This window comes from Chiloscyllium plagiosum, unplaced genomic scaffold (assembly GCF_037043375.1).
Source record: "Chiloscyllium plagiosum isolate Xiang-an unplaced genomic scaffold, Cpla_swu_hap1 HiC_scaffold_18, whole genome shotgun sequence".
In the NCBI taxonomy this organism is placed as follows: Eukaryota; Metazoa; Chordata; class Chondrichthyes; order Orectolobiformes; family Hemiscylliidae; genus Chiloscyllium; species Chiloscyllium plagiosum.
In genome coordinates, this window is record NW_028270156.1 from 45,236,245 (window position 1) to 45,262,989 (window position 26,745).

General features: G+C 40.4%; 1 protein-coding gene and 1 non-coding gene across 3 annotated transcripts in view; one reads left to right on the forward strand and one right to left on the reverse strand.

Annotated features, from left to right (window-relative positions):
- The window catches only part of LOC122557824 (uncharacterized), a 272,621-nt gene extending 246,081 nt beyond the window's left edge, over nucleotides 1–26,540 (reverse strand). The window contains exon 1 of one of the 2 annotated variants that reach the window (XM_087996567.1): nucleotides 26,491–26,540. The gene's annotated coding sequence lies outside the window, so the exon portion shown is untranslated. Of the gene's footprint in view, nucleotides 1–15,962; nucleotides 16,043–26,490 lie in introns of those variants that run through there. The other variant, XM_043705913.2, reaches the window with a different exon arrangement.
- Nucleotides 16,581–16,653, forward strand: trnaa-agc (transfer RNA alanine (anticodon AGC)). Its single transcript has one exon. It is a non-coding gene; the product is annotated as a tRNA-Ala (tRNA).
- Nucleotides 26,541–26,745: the final 205 nt, after the last annotated feature.

Here is a 26,745-nt window from a genome sequence, read left to right on the forward strand (position 1 = left end):
GTGCATCACTTTGAAGGCCTTTTGGAAATCAAGGTACACTACATCTACTGGGTTCCTGTTCTCCACTGTGCTCATAACGCCTTTGTAGAATTTGTTATGAAGTTGAAGGTGAGCACTGTACCTTTAAAGAGAGTGAAAGCTCTTTTGCACTGAGAGCTTGAAGGCACTTGTCATGTGACTGACGAGCAGTCTCAGAGTCTACTGGAAAATTGAAAATATGTAACATTTGGCTGTAAACTAGATACCTTAGTTGTTTTGACCACCATTCAAATCCAACCAATTCATTTAAATTATACCCCTGAATACAAAAATCCAATCGAGTTTGAATTTATTGATTTTGACAACATCGAACCAATGAGATAATCCAATGTTTGGGATATAAAGAAGCAACATTTTGAGTGTTAGCCAGACAGAATGACCTACAGTTATCGCCAGAGTAATTGCCAGCAAAACACTCTCTACCAAAAAGGTACCTTTTTCATACGAAACATTTTAGCAGCAAAACACTGAAGACGACCCAGGGAGATCTTCAGCCGACGGAAGAAAGACACCACCAACGCCAACTGCTGGGTGGTTTTGAAATTAAGTTGATGTAATTTTAATAGGGTCTTTTTTTTGGAACAGTATATTGTTGTAGAGTTGGAGTTAGATAACAAACCTTTAAGAGAAAGAGGTTCAAAATTGTAAATAGTTGTTGTGTAATGTTCACTTTTAGAGTTAAAAGAATAAACTAATAATTTTTCTTTAAATAGTAAGATTTAGAGTTCTCTGTCACTCATACTTTAACAGATTACAAAGCAAGATGGGCTTTTCTGGGTGTTTGGTTTAATTAGCAGAAGGGTTTGTCATTGTGTCATAATAAACTCCAAAAGATTAATTAAGCATGACCTGCCCTTCATGAACCCATGCGGACTCTGCCCAATGGGACAATTTCTATCTAGATGACTTGCTATTTCTTCCTTGATAATAGATTCAAGCATCTTCTCCACTACACTTTAAGCTAAAATCGGTCTATAATTACACATCTTTTGTCTACCACCCTTTTTAAACGGTGGGGTCACATTTGCTGCTTTCCAATCTGCTGGAACTGGCCCAGAACTGAGCGAATTTTGGAAAATTACCATAAGTGCACTTGCTATCTTTCCCGCCATCTCTTTTAGTACGCTGGGATGCATTCCATCAGGGCCAGGAGACTTGTCTATCCTTAGCTCCATTAGCTTGCCCAATATTACTTCTTCCATGATAACAATTGTTTCCAGGTCCTCACCTACCATCATCTCTTTGTCAACTACTGGCATATCATTCGTGTCCTCTACTGTGAAGACCAACACAAAATACCTATTGAATGTACCAAAATACCAATTCAATATTTTTAAAACAGTTTCACCTATTTCTAGATTCTCTCACAATAGGAAATATCCCTTTCACATATACTGTCAGGACTCCTCAGGCTTTTACATATTTCATTGAAGTCACCTCACACTCTTCCAATCTCTAGCAGTTGCAAGCCTATCTTGTCCAACATTTGCTCCACTTATCCCAGGTATTTGTCTAATAATTTTTTTCTCTACAGCCTCTAACACATTTGCATTCTTCCTTAGATAAGGAGACCATCACTATACACAGCACTCCATTTGCAGGTTCGTCAACGTCAGGTATAATTGATGTATAATCTCCCTATTTTCACTTGCAAGTCACCTCACAATAAGCAAAACCAATTTATTCAGCATTCTTAATTACTTGCCATACCTGCAATGTTAACTTTGGCAATTCATGCACTAGAACACCTGGAATTCTCTGTACCTCAGCTCTGCAATCTCTCACTATTTAGATTATGTGTCATTTTTATTTTTCCTGTCAAAATGGACAATTTCACATTTTTCCATTTTATATACCAGTTGCCAGATATTTGCCCACTCACTTAAATAACCTATATCCCTTTGTAATCTACTTTTCAACTTATCTTTTTGTCGTCAGCAAATTAGCAACTGTACCTCGATCTCACCGTCCAAGTCATTTGTATGAATTTCAACAAGTTTAGGAACCAGCACTTATAACATTGGCACACTACTGACATCTTGCCAACCAGAAAACGACACAATTACCTATTGTTTCAGATTTACAGATTACATTACAGTGTGGAAACAGGCCCTTCGGCCCAACAAGTCCACACTGACCCGCTGAAGCGCAACCCACCCATACCCCTCCATTTACCCCTTACCTAACACTACGGGCAATTTAGCATGGCCAATTCACCTGACCTGCACATCTTTGGACTGTGGGAGGAAACCAGAGCACCCGGAGGAAACCCACACAGACACGGGGAGAACATGCAAACTCCACACAGTCAGTCAGTCGCCTGAGGCGGGAAATGAACCCGGGTCTCTGGCGCTGTGAGACAGCACTGCTAACCACTGTGCCACCATGCCGCCCACAAATGTTAGCTGGCCAACCTTTCATTTATATGTTACCCCTATGCATTATGAGCTTTTATTTTACACAATAACTTTTGATGTGGCACCTTACTTTCTGGAAATCTTACTGAGTACATCCACTGGTTCTTAAAGAGGATGCAGCATTGGTTCAACAGAAATAAAACTGATCTCAGATGTCAGAGCATTAGCCGTGTTTGTTGCTGAAATCTTTCAGCTTGAAGTTGGCAAGACTAGGATAGAAATTCTCAAAGGTCTCAGGAATTTGGGCTGGCTCAGAGATAACAAGGACAGAAAATCCAGGGCAAAGCTGAAGGTGCACAAGAGAAGAGGAGATGCTCCAATCGGACATTAAACTGATGTCCCTCAGGCAGATGCATGATATTCCATGGCACTATTTCAAAGAACCATTTCCAGCAGGGTTTTTTTTAAACCTGGAATCCTGGTCAACATTTACTCTTCAGCTCACATAACCTCAAATTGCATGACAGGTTATCTTTTCATTATTGCAGTATTGTTGACAGCGTTTCTTATAAAAACAAATTGGCTACTGAGTTTCCTATACTGCAACAGGGGCCATATATCAAAAGGAGAAATTTCCCCCCCGACGTGATCGACGATGCCCTCCACCGCATCTCCTCCACTTCCCGCTCCTCCGCCCTTGAGCCCCGCCCCTCCAACCGCCACCAGGACAGAACCCCACTGGTCCTCACCTACCACCCCACCAATCTCCATGTACAGCGCATCATCCGCCGTCACTTCCGCCACCTCCAAACGGACCCCACCACCAAGGATATATTTCCCTCCCCTCCTCTATCAGCTTTCCGTAGAGACCACTCCCTCCGCGACTCCCTTGTCAGATCGATACCCCCCACCAACCCAACCTCCACTCCCGGCACCTTCCCTTGCAACTGCAGGAGGTGCAACACTTGCGCCCACACCTCCCCCCTCACTTCTCTCCAAGGCCCCAAAGGAAACTTCCATATCCGCCACAGATTCACCTGCACCTCCACCCACATTATCTACTGCATCCGCTGCAGCCGGTGTGGCCTCCTCTATATTGGGGAGACAGGCCGCCTACTTGCGGAGCGATTCAGAGAGCACCTCTGGGCCACCCGGACGAACCAACCCAATCACCCTGTAGCACAGCATTTCAACTCCCCCTCCCACTCCACCGAGGATATGCAGGTCATTGGACTCATCCACCGCCAAACCACAACAACGCGACGGTCGGAGGAGGAGCGTCTTATCTTCCGACTGGGAACCCTCCAACCACAGGGGATGAACTTGGACTTCACCAGTTTCTTCATCCCCCCTCCCCCCACCTTGTCTCAGCCGAATCCCTCCAGCCCGGCACCGCCTTCCTGACCTGCAGTCTTCTTCTTGACCTCTCCGCCTCCACCCTACTCCGACCTATCACCTTCACCTTGACCTCTTTCCACCTATCACATTTCCAACGCCCCTCCTCCAAGTCCCTCCTCCCTACCTTTTATCTTCTCCTGCTGAACACTCTCTGCTCATTCCTGAAGAAGGGCATGTGCCCGAAACGTCGAATCTTCTGTTCCCTAGATGCTGCCTGACCTGCTGTGCTGTTCCAGCAATAAAGTTTCAACCATATATCAAAAGGCATTGAATTAGCTGCTATATCCTTTGGGATATCCCAATATTGTAAATTGGCTAAAATACAGTATTTATTTTAAAGTTATAGAATCATGGAATGATTACAGCATAGAAGACCATTCAACTCATCATGTCTGTGCTTGTCTCTGCAGAGGCAATTCACATTCAGCCACTCCTGTTCTTCCCTGTAGCCCTGCACATCTTCCTTTTCAGATAATAATCCAGATTACACTTGAAGGTCATCATTGAACCTGCTTCTCCTACACTCCCAGGCAATATATTCTTGATCCAAATCACTCACTGCATTAAAAGAAGATTTCCTTCACGTTGCATAGAACATAGACCAATACTGCGCAGAACAGGCCCTTCGGCCCTTGATGTTGCGCCGACCTGTGAACTTTTCTCAGGTCGTCCCCCTACACTATCCATCATCATCCACATGCTTATCTAAGGATTGTTTAAATCTCCCTAATGTGGCTGAGTTGACTACCTTAACAGGTAGGGCATTCCATGCCCTTATCACTCCGGAGTAAAGAACCTGCCTCTGACATCTGTCTTAAATCTATCACCCCTCAATTTTTATGCCCCCTACTACAAGCTGACTTCATCATCCTAGGAAAAAGACTTTCACTGTCAACCCTATCTAATCCTCTGATCATCTTGTATGTCTCCATCAAATCCCCTCTTTGCCTTCTTCTTTCCAATGACAACAGACCCTTTCCTCAAAAGACCATCCTTCCAGACCAGGCAACATCCTGGTAAATCTCCTCTGCACTTTTTCCCAAGCTTCCACATCCATTCCGAAATATGGCGACCAGAACTGTACACAATTCCACGTGTGGCCGCACTAGCGTTTTGTATGGTTGTAGCATGGTATTGTGGCTCCGGAACTCAATCCCTCTACCTATAAAACCTAACACATCTTCTTAACAGCACTATTAGCCTGGGTGGCAACGTTCAGGGATCTATGTACATGGATTCCAAGATCCCTCTGCATATCCACATGATCAAGAATCTTTCCATTGACCCAGTATCCTGCCTTCCTGTTATTCTTTCCTGTACATTCATGTCATTGAATGTCTCTTGTTTCCATTCTACTTTTTTCCCCCAAAATGTGCTTTGAGCATTTCAACCCATCAGCACCCGTGACCCCCCCCCCCAGGAAATTTCCAAAGACCTGGATGAAAGAAATGGATGACAACAACCATTGCTTCTTCTGCCAATTATCTTAAGCCTGTGTTCCCTGTTTCTCGATCCATCTACCAATGGAAGCAGTTTCTGCCACTGACTGTCCCCTCATGATTTTGAATACCACTATCAAATCAATTTCAGACTGTCGCTTTGCCAGGACAACAATTCAACCTTTTACAATCTATCTACATAACTGAAGTTCTTTATCTCTGAAGTCAATTTCATGAATTTTTTTTACACTCTCTCCAATGCCTTAATATTCATCATGTGGTGCCCAGAACTAAACACAATATTCTTATTTATGTATGTTTAACATAACTTGCATTTTTTACTCTACGTCCCAATTAATAATGCTTTATTATTGCACTTACAACATCTTCTGCCAACCGCAATGATTTATGCACTTTTAGTCTCAGGCTCCTCTGCTTTGTAACCTCTATTTTAAACTGGCTCTTCACATTCTCCAGTGAAGACAAATCACTTGACATGTTATTGAATTTAACCTCCTGCACCCACTTATGCACCCATTCCAGCTATGTGTCTATGTGCTTTTGAAGTTCTACACTAGTCTCTTCACAATTCACAGTATTTCCAAAGTTTGTATTGTTCACAAAATAAATCACTTTATTTAGAAGGTGAGGAAGAAGAAGAAACACTATTCATAGTAACTAGATTGGAAAAAATCTTAAGGAAAACATTTTTATTACACTAGAAAAGTACAAACCTGCATATTCTCTTTGGTTATAGCAGCATACAAGCAATTTGCCTTTTAAAAATCCTATATTCATGCTAAATAAAACCACTGAAAGTTTAGTGTGAAGCTTCTTCAAAACATTATCTGCAGGATGTCATGGGAACAACAATATAGATGAATGATTCTTGAAATGTTAATATAATAACTAATTGAAGAGAGTTTTGCAAATTTCTGAACAGCGACACAAACAAACTAATCTGATTTCTAAATTCACGTGTTACATCTCAATACTGTAGATTTTTTTTAAAAATCACAATCTGTAGACTGCAATTTGTTGCTGGATTAAGGTGGTATAGTGCATGTGAGTAGGAAAGAGAGAGGACATAAAAGTGTGGTACAATGATTGAAGAGGAGGAGAGGTTTGAGAGTAGTAACTGTGCCAAAAAAGAAAAGTCTTTAAAAAGGTGCAAAGAGGATTAATGAAAATATTTCTAGTATTGAAGGTCTTCAGGTACCAGGCCACATTGAATGACTAGGATTATTCTTTTCGAACAACAGAAAGTTGAGAGCAGATTTGAGAGATATTCAGAACTACAAAGAATCTCAGCAGAAGGATTAACAATGAGAGGGTATAGGTGTAAGGTAATTGACAAAACAAAAAGACACCTTGAGAGGAAAAAAAACTTAAGGGATTACGATCTGATATGTATGGTCTGAAAGTGTGATGGAGGCAGATTGAAGCATAATTTCCAAACCGTAACTAAATAAGCACCTGAAGGCATAAATAATGCACAGCTCCTGAAAAAAAGCAGCTTAATGGGACCAGCTAAATTTCTCTTGCAGAGAGCCAGCAAGTGCTTGATGTGCTGAGATACTTTTTTTCATGCTGTAACCATCATATGATTCAATCTATTATAAGGTGTACAAATGTCATTCATTAAGGGACAGGTCAACCCCATCCAGCCTTATCCCAGTATCATTCCATGCCCCAAACAAAGTGGTTGACCTCCTTACTGCCTCCAGCTACTGCTGGACAATAAATAATGCATTGCCTGTGTTATCCATATTTAGATTAGATTAGATTAGATTAGATTAGATTATAGTGTGGAAACAGGCCATTCAGCCCAACAAGTCCACACCGACCCTCTGAAGAGTAACCCACGCAGACCCATTTCCCTCTGACTAATAACATTATGGAGGAGAAAGTGAGGTCTGCAGATGCTGGAGATCAGAGCTGAAAATGTGTTGCTGGAAAAGCACAGCAGGTCAGGCAGCATCCAGGGAACAGGAGAATCGACGTTTCGGGCATAAGCCCTTCTTCAGGAATGAGGAAAGTTTGTCCAGCAGGCTAAGATAAAAAGGTAGGGAGGAGGGACTTGGGGAGGGGCGTCGGAAATGTGATAGGTGGAAAGAGGTCAAGGTGAGGGTGATAGGTCAGACTGGGGTGGGGGCGGAGAGGTCGGGAAGAAGATTGCAGGTTAGGAAGGCGGTGCTGAATTCGATGGATTTGACTGAGACAAGGTGGGGGGAGGGGAAATGAGGAAACTGGTGAAATCCGAGTTCATCCCTTGTGGTTAGAGGGTTCCTAGGCAATGCTAGCCACCAAGTCACCGTGCATAATCAACTGAGTGAACCATCTCTGCATCCCCTCATGCCAGTACATCCTTTCTCAAGTAAGGAGACCAAAACTGCATGCAGTACTCCAGGCGTAGCCTCACCAGCACTCTGTACAGCTACAACATAACCTTCCTGCTTTTAAAATCAATCCCTTCAGAAATGAAGGACAAAATTCCATTTATCTTCCTATTTACCTGTTGTACCTGCAGACCAATGTTCTATGATCCATGCACAAAGATATCCAGGTCCCTCTGCAGAGCACCATGCTGAACCTTTTGACCATTCAAATATTTGTGCTTTTTACAGTTACTCCTACCAAAATGGATGAGTTCACATATATTAACATTCTATTCCATCTGAAAGACCTTTGTCCACTCACTTAAACTATGTTCCTCTGCAAAGTTTCACAGTCCTCTGCACACTTTGCTCTGCCATTTATTTTAGCACCATCTGCAAACTTTGACACATTACACATGGTCCCCAACACCAAATCATCTATGTAAATTGTGACTAACTGCGGTCCCAACACTGATCCCTAAGGCACATCAGTGTCTGACAGTCAACCAGAATGGCATCAATTTATCCCCAATCTTTGCTTCCTGTTAGTCAACCAATCTTCTGTCCAGGATAATACTTTACCAGTAACGCCATGCATCTTTATCTTATGCAGCAATCTTTTGTGTCGTACCTGGTTGAAGGCCTTCTAGAAATCTAGGTATATCATATCTACTGGGTCCCTGTTGTCCACCATGCTCGTTATGTCTTCATAGAGGCCTGAAAGATTAGTTAAGCATAACCAGCCCTTTATGAACCCATGCTGTGTCTGCCCAATGGGACAATTTCTATCTGGATGTCATGTTATTTCTTCCTTGATAATACACTCTAGCATCTTCCCCACAACAGAAGTTAAACCAACCAATCTATAATTCCCCATCTTTTGTCTACCACCCTTCTTAAACAGTGATAAGATCCAGTGTTGCTGTTTCAGCACTGCCAGAGCCCACTAAACTGTCCAGTACTGCCTTGACTTCATTGCTAGAATTCAAGTCTTTGCTCCATATTTGGATCGAGTGGCGAAATGCTGAATCAACTAATGGGTATAATAGTGGACATGAATCAGTACGGTATTTGTGATCATACATTGCAAAATGGCACGAACAACAACACCTTCCATCACTGTGCTGATAAGTGACAGTGGAGTGATGTAGTGGTAATTGGTCTAGGTTCAAGTTCTACCTGCCCCAAAAGGTGTATCATAACTTCTCTGAACAGATTAATTCCATAGGAATTAGAGGAAGGCTCTCAACTGGTTGGACCAATACACAGTAGAAAAGAAGATTGCTGGGGGTAAATCATATCAGTCCCAGGACATGACTGGAGGATTTCCTCAAGACAGTATCCCAAGGTCAATTATTTTCATCTGCTTCATCAATGATTGTCTTTCAATCATAAAGCCAGAAATTATGTTCGCTATTGGTTGTTCAATGTTCAACACCATTCACAACTGATCAAATATTGAATAGTCCATGTCCACATGCAGCAAGACATGGACAGTATTCAGGCTGTGTCAGTTAAGTGGAAGGTAACATTTGTTACATAGATGTAAACCAACTGAACTGTGCTACAGGTACCAAAGTGCCATCCTGGGATTACCTTTAAATGATGAATGTGACTATATCTAAAAGATTATTTTAAAAAAATCACTTTACTCATACTTATGACAGAAAATATAAGGGATAACTGTATAAAGTACAAAGTTACAAAGTGCTTTTGACAATACGTATTTGACATTTCAATCATAGAGAATTATCTTAATTTAATAATAAAACCTACTGTTAAACTTTCACAGTATTTTGTTTGGATTGATCTTCAACACTACTGCAGCTCCATAAAAGATCCTTCTTTGTTGGTTTTAAATCAGATTTCCACAGATGGGTTTACAAATAGAGAATTGCCTGATCCACGTATTTCACTTGCTCCCAATGTTGTAGCTTGTCATTCTAACAAACAATATCACTATATTTCTGGTTTATTCCTTTCTCTAAAATTATAAAGTAGAGTAGATCAGTTCCATTATATGTTCACAAGTACTAACATTGCAATGGTTTACGGAAAAAAAAACTTACTAATCAAGATCATCTTTCTCATACAAATACCTCAAAAATCATACATGTCAAGTAAATTTAGTTCAAACAAACACTTTTTTTTTCCAGTCAGTAACTATAAGACTCATCATTTGAAGACAAATCTTGTTGACATTCTGGCCTTAGAAAAATAAGGGATGGGATTATTTTTGAAACTAGATAAAGTGGATTTGAATTAGACTGAGGAGGCTCTTACTTCTTCAAAAAACAACTCAATCAACTTTGTGAGACGTGATTTCCCACACACAAAGCAGTGTTGACTATCCCTAATCAGTCCTTGCCTTTCCAAATACATGTGCATCCTGTCCCTCAGGACTCCCTCCAACAACTTGCCCACCACCGACGTCAGGCTCACTGATCTATAGTTAGTTTCCTGGCTTGTCCTTACCACCTTTCTTAAATAGTGGCACCACGTTAGCTAACCTCCAGTCTTCTGACACCTCACCTGTGACTATCAATGATACAAAAATCTCAGTAAGAGGCCCAGCAATCACTTCCCTAGATTCCGACAGAGTTCTAGGGTACACCTAATCAGATCCTGGGGATTTATCCACTTTTATGCGTTTCATGAAATCCAGCACTTCTGCCTCAGTAATATGGACATTTTCCAAGATGTGAAAATGTGTTTCTGTAAAAGCGTAGCAGGCCAGGCAGCATCCAAGGAGCAGGAGAATCGACGTTTCGGGCATAAGCCCTTCTTCAGGAATGAGGAAAGTGTGCCAAGCAGGGTAAGATAAAAGGTAGGGAGGAGGGACTTGGGGGAGGGGCGTTGGAAATGCGATAGGCGGAAGGAGGTTAAGGGGAGGGTGATAGGCCGGAGTGGGGGTGGGGGCGGAGAGATCAGGAAGAAGATTGCAGGTTAGGAAGGTGGTGCTGAGTTCGAGGGTTGGGACTGAGACAAGGTGGGGGGAGGGGAAATGAGGAAACTGGAGAAATCTGAGTTCATCCCTTGTGGTTGGAGGGTTCCGAGGCAGAAGATGAGGTGCTCTTCCTCCAGCCATCGTGTTGCCATGGTCAGGAGATGGAGGAGTCCAAGGACCTGCATGTCCTTGGCAGAGTGGGAGGGGGAATTGAAGTGTTGAGCCACAGGGTGGTTGGGTTGGTTGGTCCAGGTGTCCCAAAGGTGTTCTCTGAAATGTTCCGCAAGTAGGCAGCCTGTCTCCCCAATATAGAGGAGTGCAGCGGATGCAGTAAATGATGTGTGTGGAGGTGCAGGTGAATTTGTGGCGGATATGGAGTGATCCCTTGGGGCCTTGGAGGGAAGGGTGGGGGGGGGGGGGGGGGGGGGGGGGGGGGGGTGTGTGGGCGCAAGTTTTGCATTTCTTGCGGTTGCAGGGGAAGGTGCCCGGAGTGGAGGTTGGGTTGGTGGGGGGTGTACACCTGATGAGGGAGTCACGGAGGGAATGGTCTTTTCGGAACGCTGTTAGGGGAGGGGAGGGAAATATATCCCTGGTGGTGGGGTCCGTTTGGAGGTGGCGGAAATGACGATGGATAATACAATGTATATGGAGGTTGGTTGGGTGGTAGGTGAGGACCAGTGGGGTTCTATCCTGGTGGCGATTGGAGGGGCGGGGCTCAAGGGCAGAGGAGCGGGAAGTCGAGGAGATGCGGTGGAGAGCATCGTCGATCATGTCTGGGGGGGAAATTGCGGTCTTTGAAGAAGGACGCCATCAGGGTTGTTTGGTATTGGAACTGGTCCTCCTGGGAGCAGATGAGGCGGAGACGAAGGAAATCGGAATATGGGATGGCGTTTTTACAGGGGGCAGGGTGGGAGGAGGTGTAGTCAAGGTAGCTGTGGGAGTCAGTCGGTTTATAGCAAATGTCCGTGTTGATTCGGTCGCCCGAGATAGAAATGGAGAGGTCTAGGAAGGGGAGGGAGGAGTCTGAGACGGTCCAGGTAAATTTGAGGTCGGGGTGGACGGTGTTGGTAAAGTGGATGAACTGTTCAACCTCCTTGTGGGAGCACGAGGCAGCGCCCATACAGTCATCGATGTAGTAGAGGAAAAGGTGGGGGTGGTGCCAGTGTAGCTGTGGAAGATGGACTGTTCCACATATCCTATGAAGAGGCAGGCATAGCTGGGGCCCATGTGGATGCCCAGGCTACTCCTTTGGTTTGGAAGAAGTGGGAGGATTGGAAAGAGAAGTTGTTCAGAGTGAGGACCAGTTCAGTCAGTCGAAGGAGGGTGTCAGTGGAAGGGTACTGGTTGGTACAGCAGGAAAGGAAGAAGCAGAGGGCTTTGAGTCCTTTGTGATTTTTCAAGATGTCACCATCTATTTCCCTACATTCTATATCTTCCATCTCCTTTTCCACAGTAAATACTGATGCAAAATACTCACTTAGTATCTCCCCCATTTCCTGTGGCTCCACACAAAGGCCGCCTTGATGATCTTTGAGAGGCCCTATTCTCTCCCTAGTTACCCTTTTGTCCTTAAATGTATTTGTAAAAACACTTTGGATTCTCCTTAACTCTATTTGCCAAAGCATGAAAAAAATGGAACGAGTTTGAAAATGCAATTGTAGCAACTTGGGGGAAAGAGATTTCTTTCTCGGGCAATCACAGAAGCAAGTGAGGTTGGTACATGAAAGAGGGGACTTGGCTGGTGAATAATTGATGTAGAGAGGCTTGTGAAGTAATAAGGCCATGTGTATGGGTAAAAGAGTTTATATGAAGGAAGATACAAGTTTGAACAGGAAAGTAATGATCTCAGAAGGAAGGGAACATTGTTGAACATTGAGATGGAGTAAGAAACTTGGCACAATACATGGATTAACTGTAGACAATAAAGATGTTAGAGGAAAGATGAGTTTGGTGGAACAAAGTGAGATCCTCAAAGGAGGAGAAGGTGCCAAATCGGAGAACACAGAACAAAGTGTGATTGCAGATATAGGCCATAATTTCATCATACTATAAATTTGGGAAGGGAAAAAGCCACGTCAAAATGGAATAGTGAACAACTGAGCACTAAGAACAGATGTTAGATACTGATTCAACATAAAGACAGTCCACATATATTGTTTCTTTATAACTATTTAATTGCTTTCTCAAAATTGAAGCATTTAACTTCACATCATTTGCATGTCTATATCAAGTGACAAAGTTTAAATTTAAACCTTACTTTGTGACGAGTCAATATAATATGGTCTGTATCTAAACTGGGTTTAATGCTGCATCCCAATTTCGGGACGATGTGACAGTGCAAAAGAGTCACTCTTATGGCAAGAGGAACACAAAGTTTATTGTCTATATTCTCCATTGGCTACTGGCACAATGTGTGTATTTTAGCAGAAGATATTTTGTGTTCAGTTAAATGAGCAAACTCATTATAATTTGCTATCTTTATTTTTCCTTGTGCATTTATTAAACAATCAGTGAACTAGGAAACAAATGCTGTAATGTTAAGCATGGTACCAATGTTTTCACTTTGTGCAGAACGAAACAGAATGCTCATTGTATGATGTGGTATACTTGCATTGTCACATCTATGAAGGAAAACTCTGATAAGTATAACAATAGTAACATTAAAATCTATTTTGTTTTGGCAAGTTACTAATTATACAACACTTACTGCTGAAGTTGCCAAGTTCTGATAAACTATCACAGTTTATCAGAATTATTTCACACCTAGACTGTACTAAATTAATCCAGGTACAAAAGCAATTTGAGACCAATACACACAAACTGGAACAAAAGCAGACAATCGCTGCACAGGCAATGAAACACTACATACAACATTAGAGGTAAACAAGCTCATTCACAGCAGAAGATCAAAACATATCAGCATCACTCTGGACCAACATAATAGTATAATCTAGTCATAAAGCAAAGCAATACTGAAGGAGGAAATGCTTCAACGTTAAACCTAACATCCATCTTTAATTAGATACATATTAGAATATTTTTAAGTCACCACATTCTGAACCTCAGCCTGCTCGCAGAAATTTATAATAAGAAATTTTGCATCTTCATCTGGATTTTTTTTCTAAAATACTTATTTACTGCTTTGGGGTTTCAAATGTTTGGAAGAAGAATAGTAAATAGATGAATCAATGGAATGATAGATTTCAGAAGTACTAAAACTAGTAGTCCGCATAACCTTTGCAGTCTCCACTGCTGTTCATATTCTCCAAAACCCTAAGTTTCTTGGAAATCAATTTTTGTCTTATCAGTCTTCATCATATCTAAAATTAACCTGTAACTTTCTCACTAAGACTTCAATCCACTTATCTCTTCCATGTTCACAAATAATCATTACCATTATCTGGTGCCCCTAGCCTGGTCCATGCCAGTCAGCATTTCTGTACCACCATTATTTCCTCCAGTACCATCTCATATCTCCCAACCTAACAATCTAGACTTTCTTGAATACCTCCATTCAGCACCATATACCTCAACTTCGTTAGGACCAAAGGAAGAAATACAAGAAGAAAGAGTGGGAGCCTACTGATGGTGTACAAATGTGCAGATGACATTAAAAGAGGAAGCACATACAAATCCAAATATGTATAACTCAAGAGAACAGAGGCACCAGAGTAAGCGCTTGAATACTGTAGCAAAATTTTCCATGTAACTTTCAAAATTATGCATCTATTTTTAATTGTATAACAGCTGTTACAATAATCTTGGTATATTTATATGAACATTAGAAATAGGAACTGGAGTAAACCATCAAGCCTGCCCCATCATTTTATGGCTCAACGTCTGCCTCTGCCCCACTTTCCCCAATCAGTTATCATATCCTTCAATTTCCTGGGAGACCCGAAATCTGCCTGAAAAATGTCAGCCATAAATATATTCAATGTTGGAAAACCCATAATCCCTTTTGAGGATGACTTTAGCCTGAGAGAATGCATGAACAACCCTCCCTCCCCCCTCCCGCCACCCGGCTTCCAATGTTCTAATTTTACCAGCAAGGCACAGTAATATCTCTATGTCTCATCAAGTCCCTCCTGAGCTCTGTACATCTCAAATAGATCACCTCTCATTCTTAAAAACTCCAGGCAGTTCATGAACCAATTTACTCAGCTTCTCATCTCAAGAGCAAAGTAACAGTTGAGTGATTTTTCACTATACTGCCTCCTATGCAAGCTTCCTTAGAACAAATCTTAGAGACCAAATCCGTGTACCCAACTCCAAACGTTGGTCTCACCAGAGTTCAGTCCAATTATATAATTTGCCTTCCTAATTGCTTCCTGCAAAGGAACACAATGTCTCTCCAAACAAACAAGTTAGAGGTGTCAAATGTTTTTTTAAAAAAAACCTGTGTTTATTACTACTAGAGTAAATAATGTTGTTACCCCTCAAATATCTTTCTGCACCCACTTTACGTCATCCTTATAAATCCTGGTCCTTGAAGCTGCAATAACTTACGTGCACACTCCAACACTGTTTTACTACTACTACTATCTTCTTGCAACACTCGACTAGCAGAACCAAGGAATGTCATAACATACGTAACGTATTATTAGATTATGATGCCCTCCTTTGGAACAAGGGATACTGAACTATTTATTCCGCAAAATCCATAATGTCTGACAGCATTCACCACTGAGGAGTCACTATAAAAATATTTGTGCTGTACACTGCTTACAAACTGACGTGAAATAAAATAGGGTTTCCAAAAAAAAACATAATAACTGTATTCAATTTTCTGGGAAAGAAAAAGCAGTGTCGGCGATATAAGTTCTCAAATCATGTGCGAGTTTCCTTTTAAGCCGGGTTGGGTGTATTTTGATTGCTGTATAACTGACACCATCTCCCCGTTTCACGCTGTGCGTCCACCTCAGCACCGAACGGTTTTGAAATGTGTATCACCAACAGTTCACAATTATCATCGCAGGACAGTCCAAATGAACCAACACCATATTGTTACAGTTGGTGCAGGAGGTAGTGTCCCTACCTCTGAGCCAACAGGCCTGGACTGAACTCCCATCTGCTTCAGAGGTGTGTAGTAACATCACTGCCTAGGTTCTTTTTTTAAAAAAAATCTTACAGAACCCCCACAGTCAAACAATACCCAGAAGAGAGAGATGCAGCATGATAAATCAAGGATTTCTTTCCAGCCGAAATAAATGTCAGCAGCAGTGCCCTGTCAGAACAAAAAAAAACAGCCACCGGCAGTGGCTGCGAGCGGGGCCACCCTGAACGGACAGACACACGATTCCTTCAGCCGTCCACACTCATGAAGAAAGAAGCCGTTACCTCCACTACCTGCTGACAGAGACAGAGAGGAGGGTGGGACAAACACCGCCGTCCGGCGCCTTACCTTACGGTCGAGATTGGGCTGCTCGCTCCTACCGCTGCGTTTCTCTCTGCATGTCTTCCTGCCTGACACCGAGATGCTGCCGCTGCCGCTGCCGCTGCCCTTGCTCGAGCCCGCGCGCACAGCTGTGCCGCGCGCTCTCCGGCCGCAGTCGCGCGCACAGCGCCGCTCGTGCTGCTTTTGCACCATCTGCTGTGTTGCTTTCATGTTCAGGGGCTGCGGGGAGGGGAAGAAGTGTTCTTGTTCTATATATACGAAGCGCTGTCATTTCAGCCGCACTCCGTCCCATTTCCTTTATTATCTTCTTGCATTCAGCATAAAAGCGTGTGAATTCAGAGGAAAGCACCTTGCATTGATCTTTATCTTGCATGTGGTATATTGTATATATTTTTAAAATCATTCCACCCCTTTGGTTATGTCGGTGTTAGCTATTAGGAGGAAACTGGACACAGCTAGCAGAAAAGATGTTGCACCGTTATAATTTTGGTCTTTTACAGATCATGGAAACTTCAGAGTGAAACCATGGTTTTTGACTTCTACAGTGACTAATCTCTTTTCAAAAAGGCTGATAGAAACAAACGATAGAGTGGAGGATTTTATAGATTAAAGGTTATGTGTCATGGGGAATTAGCTCAAATGGTAGAGCGCTCGCTTAGCATGCGAGAGGTAGCGGGATCGATGCCCGCATTCTCCACAGTATTTTTTTGTGCCGAGTTTCTGGACTTCCAAAAGTTTCTGTCAAATTTCTGTAGATCAACAAACCAACATTTTTTGATATCTATAATATCCAATATAAGTATCTAAGATAAGACCTTTTGTTTAAGGTAATTGAAAAATAAAAGTACCCTTGGTGAGTAGGATTCAAGTTGAGCCTGAAAAGGCAGATAACTTCATCACATTTAAAAATTAAAAACAAAATATTCTGAATGCTCTGCTATTACATCTTTTTAGAGTCTTATAAAAAAATTAAAAGCAGAACCTTTAAACATACATAATAAAACCAAGCAGATTCAGCATGGCTTCACAAAGGCAAAATCGTGATTGACAAATTTATTACAGTTCTTTGAGGAGATAACAAGCAGAAGAGGTGAAGAGGAACCAGTGCATGCAACATGTTTGGTTTTCCAAAAGGCATTTAATAAGTTGTGCACATAAAGCTACCTAATAAGACAAAGGCGAAGTATAAAATAGCATGGATAGAAGATTGCCTGACTAATGAGGAAGAGAGTAGAGATAAAGAGGGCATTTTCAGGATGGCTATTTATAACTAGTGTAACATCATAGGGATCACTGTTGAGCCACAATTATTTAGAATATATTTTAATGATGTGGATGACAGAAGAGAATACACTATCATGTTTGGAGATGACACAAGAATAGGTTGGATAATAAGCAGTGAATGGCGCAGAGTTAGTCATAGAGATATGCAGCATGGAAACAGACCTTTCAGTCCTACACGTCCATACCAGATATCCAAAACTAATCTAGTCCCATTTGCCAGACTATGGACCATATTCCTTTAAACCCTTCTTATTCATATACCCATCCAGATGCCTTTTAACTGTTGTAATTGTACCAACCTCCACTAATTTCTCTGGCAGCTCATTCCATACATGCACCACCCTCCCTCTCACCTAAACGTATGCCCTATAGTTCTGGACACTTCCACCCCAGGGAAAAGACTTTGTCTATTGACCCAACCCATGTCCTTCATAATTTTATAGCCTCTGATGCTCCAGGGAAAACTGCCCCAGCCTATTCAGCCTCATCCTCCAGCTCAAACCCTCCAACCCTGGCAACATCCTCGTAACTCCTTTCTGAACCTTTTCCAGTTTCACATCGTCCTTACAATTGGAGAGAGACCAGAATTGAACACAATATTCCAAAAGTGGCCTAACCAAAGTTCTGTACATCTGCAACATGACCTCCCAACTCTTGTACTCTATACAACAATAAAGGAAAGCATACCAAATGCCTTCTTTACTATCCTAACTACCTGAGACTCCACTTTCAAGGAAGTATGAATTTGCACTCCATGGTGTCTTTGTTCAACAACTGCCCCCAGGACCTTATCATTAAGTGTAAAACTCCTGCCCTGATTTGCCTTTCCAAAATGCACCTCACATTTATTTAAATTAAACTCCACCTGCCACTCCTCAGCCCATTAGCCCATCTGATCAAGAACCCATTGTACTCTGAGTTAACCTTCTTTGCTGGTCACTACACCTCCAATTTTGGTGTCATCTGCAAACTTACTAACTATACCTCCTATGTTCACATTCAAACCATTTATATAAATGACGAAAAGCAGTGGACCCAGCACTGAACATCGCTGGTCACAGGCCTTCAGTCTGAATGGCAACCCTCCACCACCACCCTCTGTCTTCTAACTTCAAGCCAATTGTGCATCCAAGTGGCTAGCTCTCCTTGTATTCCATGAGATCTAACCTTGCTAACCAGTCTACCATATGGAACCTTGTTGAACACCTTACTGAAGTCCATATAGATCACGTCCACCACTTTGCCCTCATCAAATCTCTTCGTTACTTCTTCAAAAAAACTCAATCAAGTTAGTGAGACATGATTTCCCATGCACAAAGCCATGTTGACTATACCTAATCAGTCCTTGCCTTCCCAAATACATATAAATCCTGTTCCCTGGGACCCTCTCCAACTACTTGCCCACGACCAATGTCAGGCTCACTGATGCATAGTTTCCTGGCTTTTCCTTATCTCTGTTCTCAAATAGTGGCACCAGTCTTCCGGTACCTTATCTGTGACTATTTGGTGGGCCAAAAGCCTTTTTTTCATTGCTGTAAACTTCCATGGATCAATATTTACTGAAGTTTACATATTCTCAATCAACAAATAAATAATACATATATAAGATTTGAAAACCTGTAAATGTATTTCATAAAAATTTTATTATTTATATTTTCATGTAAGCTTCAGCTAAGCTCTCCCTGGTCAAGTGGAACGCTCCCAAACCCACACACAGTGATCAGTTTCTCTTTGCCACTCCACACAGTAATCCCTCCTATCCATTTCTTTTCACAACTCACTTTTTAAATTACCTTTTCATCATCAGAAAATTAGTAACCATACCTTGATCCCTTCATCCAAGTCATTTATATGAATTGCAACAAGTTGAGGAGCCAGCACTAATCCCTTTGGCACACTTCTTCTTACATCTTGCTAACCAGAAAATGACCCATAATTGCCTATTGTTTCATGTTAGCTGGCCAACCTGCTATCCATATTTTACTCCCCTACCATATGGGCTTTTATTTTCCATAATAACTTTTGATGTGGCACCTTCCCTTCTGGAAATCTAATGGAGTATATCCACTGGTTCTCCTTTAGCTACTTTTACTCATTCAAATAACTCCAATAAATTTGATTAACCCGAATTCCATTTCAAAAACCATGTCTACACTGCCTGATTACCCTGAACTTGGGGAGTTCAAAAATAGAGGGTGTATTTTTAAGGTGAGAGGAGAAAGGTTTAAAAGGGAGCTAAGGGGCAACTCTTTCACACAAAAGGTGGATCATATGTGGAATGAACTGCCAGAGAACTGGTAGATGCAAGTACAGTTACAACATTTAAAAGATATTTGGACAGGTACATGGATAGGAAAGGTTAGAAAGATATAGACAAAATGTAAGCAAATAGGACCAGTTTAGTTTAGGAAGCTTGGTTGGCATGCACGAGTTGGACTAAAGGGTCTGCTTCCGTACTGTGTCAGTGTCTCTAAGTTACAGCTATAATGTCTTTAATAATAACTTCTAATAATCTTCACTAAGAAAGATGTTAATCTCGCTGGCCTACAATTTCTTGCTTTCCGACGCTCTCCCCTTTTGAATAAAAAGAGTTATTTTTACTAATTATCAATATAATGGAATCTTCTCTGGTTCTATGGAGATTTTGACCAAACATTTAAAACCAAACATTAACTATCTCTTTGAAAACTCTTGGATGAGGTCCAGCATGATCCAGGGATTTGTAAGCCCACAACTCCAAAATCAATTTCTACCACTTTCCTAGTGATTGTAATCTTCTAGAGTTCTTGCAACCCTTCCATTGCCTGATTTACAACTATTTCTTGGATATTACTTGTATCTTCTATTGTGAAAACCAATGCAAAATAAAGTTCAATTCATCTGCCATCTCCTTATTTTACATTATTAATTCCATAGCTTATTTTCTATCAGACCAATGCTAACTGCGTTAATTCTTTTTATAAATGTCTATACAAATTCTTAAAGAGGGTGCAGCATTGGTTCAACAGAAGTAAGACATATCCCAGATGTCAGAACATTAGCTGTCTCTGTTGCTGAAAACTTCCAGTTTAAAGTTGGCACAACTAGGATGGAAAATCTCAAAGATCTTAGGAATTTGGGCCTGCTCATCAGAGAAGTAATGAGGACAGAAAATTCAGGGCAGAACTGATGGTGTACAATACAAGAGGAGATACTCGAATAGGACATTAAATTTACATCTGTCAGGCAGATGCATAACATTCCATGGTACCACTTTGAAGAACTATTTTCAACAGGGGGTTATCCCTTGGAATCCTGGTCCATATTTACCCCTCAGCTAACATTGCTTCAAATTGTATAACAGATTATCTCTTCATTATTGCAGTATTGTTGAAGGTTTTTTTTATATACACAAATTAGTTGCTGTGTTTTCTACAGTTCTTCTCTGCCATACCACACAGTAGTCCCTCCTGTCCATTTCATCCCCACACATTCTTTTATCAGCCCCTTGACCATGACATGATAATGAAATCCCATCTGCCACTCACAGTAATCAGCCCTTTCCCTCTCCCCATCTCCTACACACAATAATCTTCCCGTGTACCTTCTCATCAACCCCAAACATAATAAGTCCTATATTAGGAAGTCAAGCAATACTCAGTGCAAATTAGCCTTTGTAGAATGTTACAAATAAGCATGTTTTTTCTCTGGTTCTGGGTATTCACTTTGGTCTGAATCTCACTGGTGAATTCTTTAGAACTATAGAAGTATACTTGCCTTGAAATCTAAAAAAAAATTTAATTTGGCTATTTAAATAACATTATGTCTTGAAAGGATTAAAATAGCAGTTATTTTAAATTAGTCAGGAAGTGACAGGATACACTTTGGTTCTTTACCATGTTGTAAATGAGAATACTTATGAGGGATGAACATTCCTGAAGCAGACCTGATAGAGTTTCAGCATAATATGCCACTATCTAATGAAGGGAGTGTTTGCTTTCCAGTTTTCAAAATCCCTTCTTAATGCAGCTCTGTTTCCATGGAGGAAAGTTTGGCAAACATATTGATTTTTAAAAATATGCATTATGTAATATTATAAATTGCACATCATTATATCTGTTGCAAATGATAAAAATAATGTATAACTTGTCTTCCCCAAACAAAAGAACTGTGATATATTTTCCCACAAACGGTTCTCCTTTAAAAGGACAGTGTTTTGAAAGTATATATTTCTGTAAAAAAGTATGATCCTGACAAAATGAGAGATGAATGTACCCAAAGTTTGTGTGTTTGTGTATTCATATCAAGCAGTACAAGAGAATTAGTATAGTCGTACTTCTAAATTGGTTCTTTAGCTTAACTGGAAGGTGCCCTCATAATATATTTTTCATGCACAGAAAATCAGGGTTGGAAGGTGACTGGCTGCACATTGAATAAATCAACTGCTATGAAATAACTATTATGAACTCTTAGTTGATCATGAGTGATACAATTTGAGAAATTGGAGCAACAGATATGTTTTATAATGCTGTGAATCATGGTCAGGGATAAGTCCCTTTCAGTAATATGTCTTAGAAATTATTTCACAAGACATGGAGAGAAAGTGAATAGCTATCCAACAAGCACGAGAACTCAATTCTTCTAACCAAATACCAAATTGTCCGTGAGACAAGTGAACATGATTGCCCAGGCCTACTGTGCTGAGGGACAAATTAGGAAGAAGTTCAGTGACATCAAGAAAAATAAAAAAAGTCACTGCTGCGTGCATTTGTGTCATTTCATCATGCAAGGTGTTACCATTATCAGCAACCCTGGAGAGATCAGTGCAAGGTTAGTGCTAAGCATTATTCCCATTTTGCACATTACTTTCAAAATGTTATCAGAGTTGGAAAGTGATTGAACATTGGAATAATGAACACAAATAGTGCAGCCATAGCTGTAGGAGGTGTCCATCCTTGAAAATACTTGTCAATAACATTTTGCTATTCTGCATTTTGCAATTTTGCATTCCTGAATAGCAGCCAGGTTTACCTGTCCTGTTCCTGTGGGATTGCAGATCCCTGATCCCATTTGGATTGCCTCGTGGTCACTCTGATAAATATGCACACAGAGATGATCATAACACTACAATACCATGAGACTAGACAAAATAGGAGCATCCATTCCACCATTCAATGAGATCCTGTCTGATGCGATAATCATCAACTCCACTTTCCTGCCTTCTCCTCCACAATCCTTGATTCACTTAAAGATTAAAATTTGTCTATCTCAGCCTTGAATATACTTAGTAACCCAGTTTCACCAGCTCTTTGTTGTAAATAAGTTCACAGATTCAGTACCCTCTGACAGAGAAAAAAAATCCTCATTTCTGTCTTAACTAGGTGACAATCTCTCATTCTAAGATTATGCTCCCTCATCCGAGACTCTGTAATGAGGGAAACAGGGGAAACATTTTTCTACATCTACCCTGTCAAGCCCCCTAAGAACCTTACATGTTTCAGTAAGGCCTCTTCTTATTCTTCTAATCTCCAATGAGTACAAGCTTAATTCAGTCAACCTTTCCTCATAAGAAAATCTCTTCATACCCAGCACTAACTTAGTGAACCTTCTCTAGGCTGTGTCCAATGCCAGTATACATTTCCTTAGATCAGGGAACATGGCTGTTTACAGTATTTCAGGTGTGGTCTGACTAGTACCTTGTATAGTTTTAGCAAGAGTTTCCCATTTTTTATTCCATTCCCTTTGAAAAAAATGCCAGCATTCAATTTGCTTCCCTTATTACCCACTGAAACTTGGATGTTAGCTTCACCTTAGTTGTATTGTACAGTATCATCCTGCCTGAGCAACAGAAATATTACTGAGCACACTATTTGAAAAATAAATAATAAATTACAAATAGAAAAGTGTCTCCAAACTCTTGCCCTGAAGTTTAATATATGGACCATTACCCCTTAATTCCACTGATTGATTTAATACCTGTTATTTGTGTTTGAAAGAAAAGATCTTAAATGAGTCAGGAAGTCTTTTTTTTAAATGGCCGCAGAAACCGTTCTGGCCAATTATAAAATGGATGCCTAAACAACATTGCCAAGGAACTGATTCACATTTGATAACTGAAATTGGCAATAAACCACAAACACCTTAGCTACAAAAAGAAATAGAGACAAAACGACTCATATGAAAACTTGTTGTGCAAAATGATACCGAAAACTACCCATCCCCTATCTGTCTCTCTATATCTTTGACACTGGGAGATCACAATTTTTAAAAATTGTTTTGTGTCCGTTGTGCGGTATTAGCTAGCTTTCACATGATTGAAACTCCACCTAAGAAGGACTACCATTGTATGTTTGTGTTTGTTTCAAAAAGGCAGCAACATCAAGACGGACTGTAAGATGGAGTAATCATGCAAAGGTTTGTTCTACAATTCTCAAGTTCAGGCCCTATCTCTTTACATTTTGGAATATATCATAGAGATAGAGCTAATCTGACTGTGATCACAACCCCACTTTCTTGTCTGAACCCATGGCCCTTCATTCCTTTGTGTATAAAAAAATTCTATCTAATTCTGCTTGAATAAATTCAGTTATGCAGCTTCCAGTAATTCCACAGAGTAACAACCCTATGAGAGAAAGTAATTCTCATTTCTGTCTGAAAAGGGAGACCTCTTTTGCTTAAACTGCACCCCCTCATTTTATTCTCCCTTACAACAAGAAACATCTTCCCACTATTCACTCTATCAAGTCCTCTCGTGGATTCAGCAATTTCTGTTTTAGTTTCAGTTTGACAGCATCCAGAGTTCTTTTGGCTTCCTCTGATAGTTCCTTGTTTCCTATTATCAAGTCCTCAGATAGACTCTCCAGAGGAGAAGCACTAGCTTTATTTACTCTTTTCCTCTTTAAATATTTGTGGAAACTCTTACTATCTGTTTTTATCTTTGTGCGTAAGCACACACATGCATCTCCGGCATCTACGCAGGATGCATATATTGGCTTTAGTTTACTTTCTTAGCTTCACTCAGTTTGGAAGATGCCAGCCTCTACAGCCTTCATTATTTATTGATGCACAGGGAGAGGCATTAGCTTGTCACAGTTCAGAGTACTGAACAATGAAGGGACATGGTTGCTGCACTACACCATGTTACATCAATGTTTCACCTATAGCATCTGCTACTGTCTTTGTACATTCCGGTTTAGTTTGTTGGTATGGCCTCCTTTGTCAGTTAGAAGAAAAAATATCTTTTCGCCACCTGAACTCCACAACACTGTGGGTGAACTGAGGAGATAACTTGTCTTTCTGGGCCATTTATTTTAGGGTAACAATGCAGGTCCACAGTGTGAAGGGAGGTTGCTGGCATGTAGTACCTTAAGTTCTGTTGAGCTAGTGTTTAAATATGACACCAGCAGCATGAATGTCACAAAATCCTGGCACCAGTGAGCATTTTTTCCTCTCGCCACATGATGTCACAATATGGGTGCTGAAGAGGCCAATTGTATAACTAATGAACTAAAGAGTGGAAGATTGCATGGGATAGGTTGCCATGAGCCATGGCGGATTGCCGCCAAGAATGTCAGTGATAAAAACATTAAAAAATAGGAAAGTTTAGCTCACAGTCACCAACTTCAGAGAGCAAAACCATGTTTTTTACAGTCCCAGCATAGGCATTTTGATGATCACATTGTTTTGAAGTTGCACCTTCAGGCTTAATCATTCTATTTAAGGTTTATTTTAGCTGCTTAGTGAAGGCTAATGTTTACAACAAGGTTGTAACAAAGAGGAAGCATTTTAACCTTGCATCAAATTTATATGGCAGTAAATTGAAAAGCTTGACATTTTAATTTCAATTATTCAGTTTACATTAATCATGCTGTGTCTTTGGGGATGATCAATTGATGCATGGATAGTTATGGGGGAAGGGATGTAAGATCTGCAGCTTGCAGAGGACCTTAAGCAAAAGAAAATGGTGGATTTACTGCCTGGTTGAATCAATATGTGAAACGATACACTCTAAACAGATTGTGTAATGTTGAAAGAAAAGAGCGCAATGGCAACAGTTCTTTTTATTTTGATTTTCAAATCTAAATTGCCTATTTTTTAAAAAATTGTAAAAACAACCAATAATTTACTATTGTTTATCTGACCTTATTTCAGGAATACATAGGAATCAATGCTGAAAGCTTATTAACATATTCACCATCATTAATATGATTCCCAGACCCAGATATCACTGGATTATAAGTCCTGCTTTCCTTCAATATTTTTCAATGTATAACCTCTAGGGATAATTGCATCACTGTCCCAAAGCCAGATTTATTATTAAGTTGCATTTGAAAGATTTTCATCATTTATTTTTCTCCTCATTGTTTTACACTCATTTTGAAACCTTTAAAGTAATCTAAAAAGAAAACCATTGGCCATTTTTTTTTCAAAGGCTGTCAGATATCCTGGAAAATGCAGACCATTATGAATGCTTCCAAAAGGAATTTCCCCATTCTTTTTTGATCACATGATACTAATCCATTATCAAAAACAAAATTGATAGAAAAGTTGGAAGTTTTCAATTTTTAATCTGACCCTTCCCTTTTTGTTATGTATATAGCAACGTATATAATAACTAAATTATTTTTCATTGAACTTTCAAAAATTACATTGTCATTTTAATTTAAAACCTAAGGCAACTTGTAATAATGAAAATATGCAACGACAAACATATCATGTTTTAAACAAATAAAAATTCTTCTGAATGAGTTAACTCTTTCAATGCCTGGCACTTGTTTAAATACATGCTACCCCTTCATCTTGCTTTTATATAAAACTGACTTTAAAGGAGAATGCTTCAGCTGTAAGAGAAGAAAAAAAAAATTCAGGATAGATTTTCACATTGTATGACACAGTAAACCATTAAAATAAAACTCTGGAGCATAAGACGTAGGAACAGAAATAGGCCATTTGACTCATTCAGTCTGCTTCACAATTCAATGAGATCATGGCTGATCTGATAATCCTCATTTCTGCTTTCCTGCCTTATCCCCATAATCCTTGATTACTTTATCAATTAAGACAATCATGTTGCCTATCTGGCATCAAATTTCATCTCACTGACATATCAATCATTTTCCAAGAATAAACGTTACAAATCACAGCCTCAACAATCATGACCATTACATTGTTTATATTAATTGTTGCATTGACTTCTCAAATAAGTAAATGTAATCAGACAGTAACTTAAAAGCATCACCTGGGCCTCGCATTTCTGAAGCACATTTCATACCTAATACTTGAAGATAATGTCTCAGAGCTGTACATTCACATACTGAAGTCTAAGGATGCAATGACATGATGTTTGGAGATGAGGAATCATGATGGTGCTTGAATTTCACCCCCACAGTGTAACATGAACACTAGCTCTGCTACGCACATGTGGATATTATTACATAATGCTCTTCACTGAGGCATGACATTGACCTACTTGTGATGCCTCCATGACAAACTGCATCAGTGCATAACTTGGTTGATGTTCTGATTG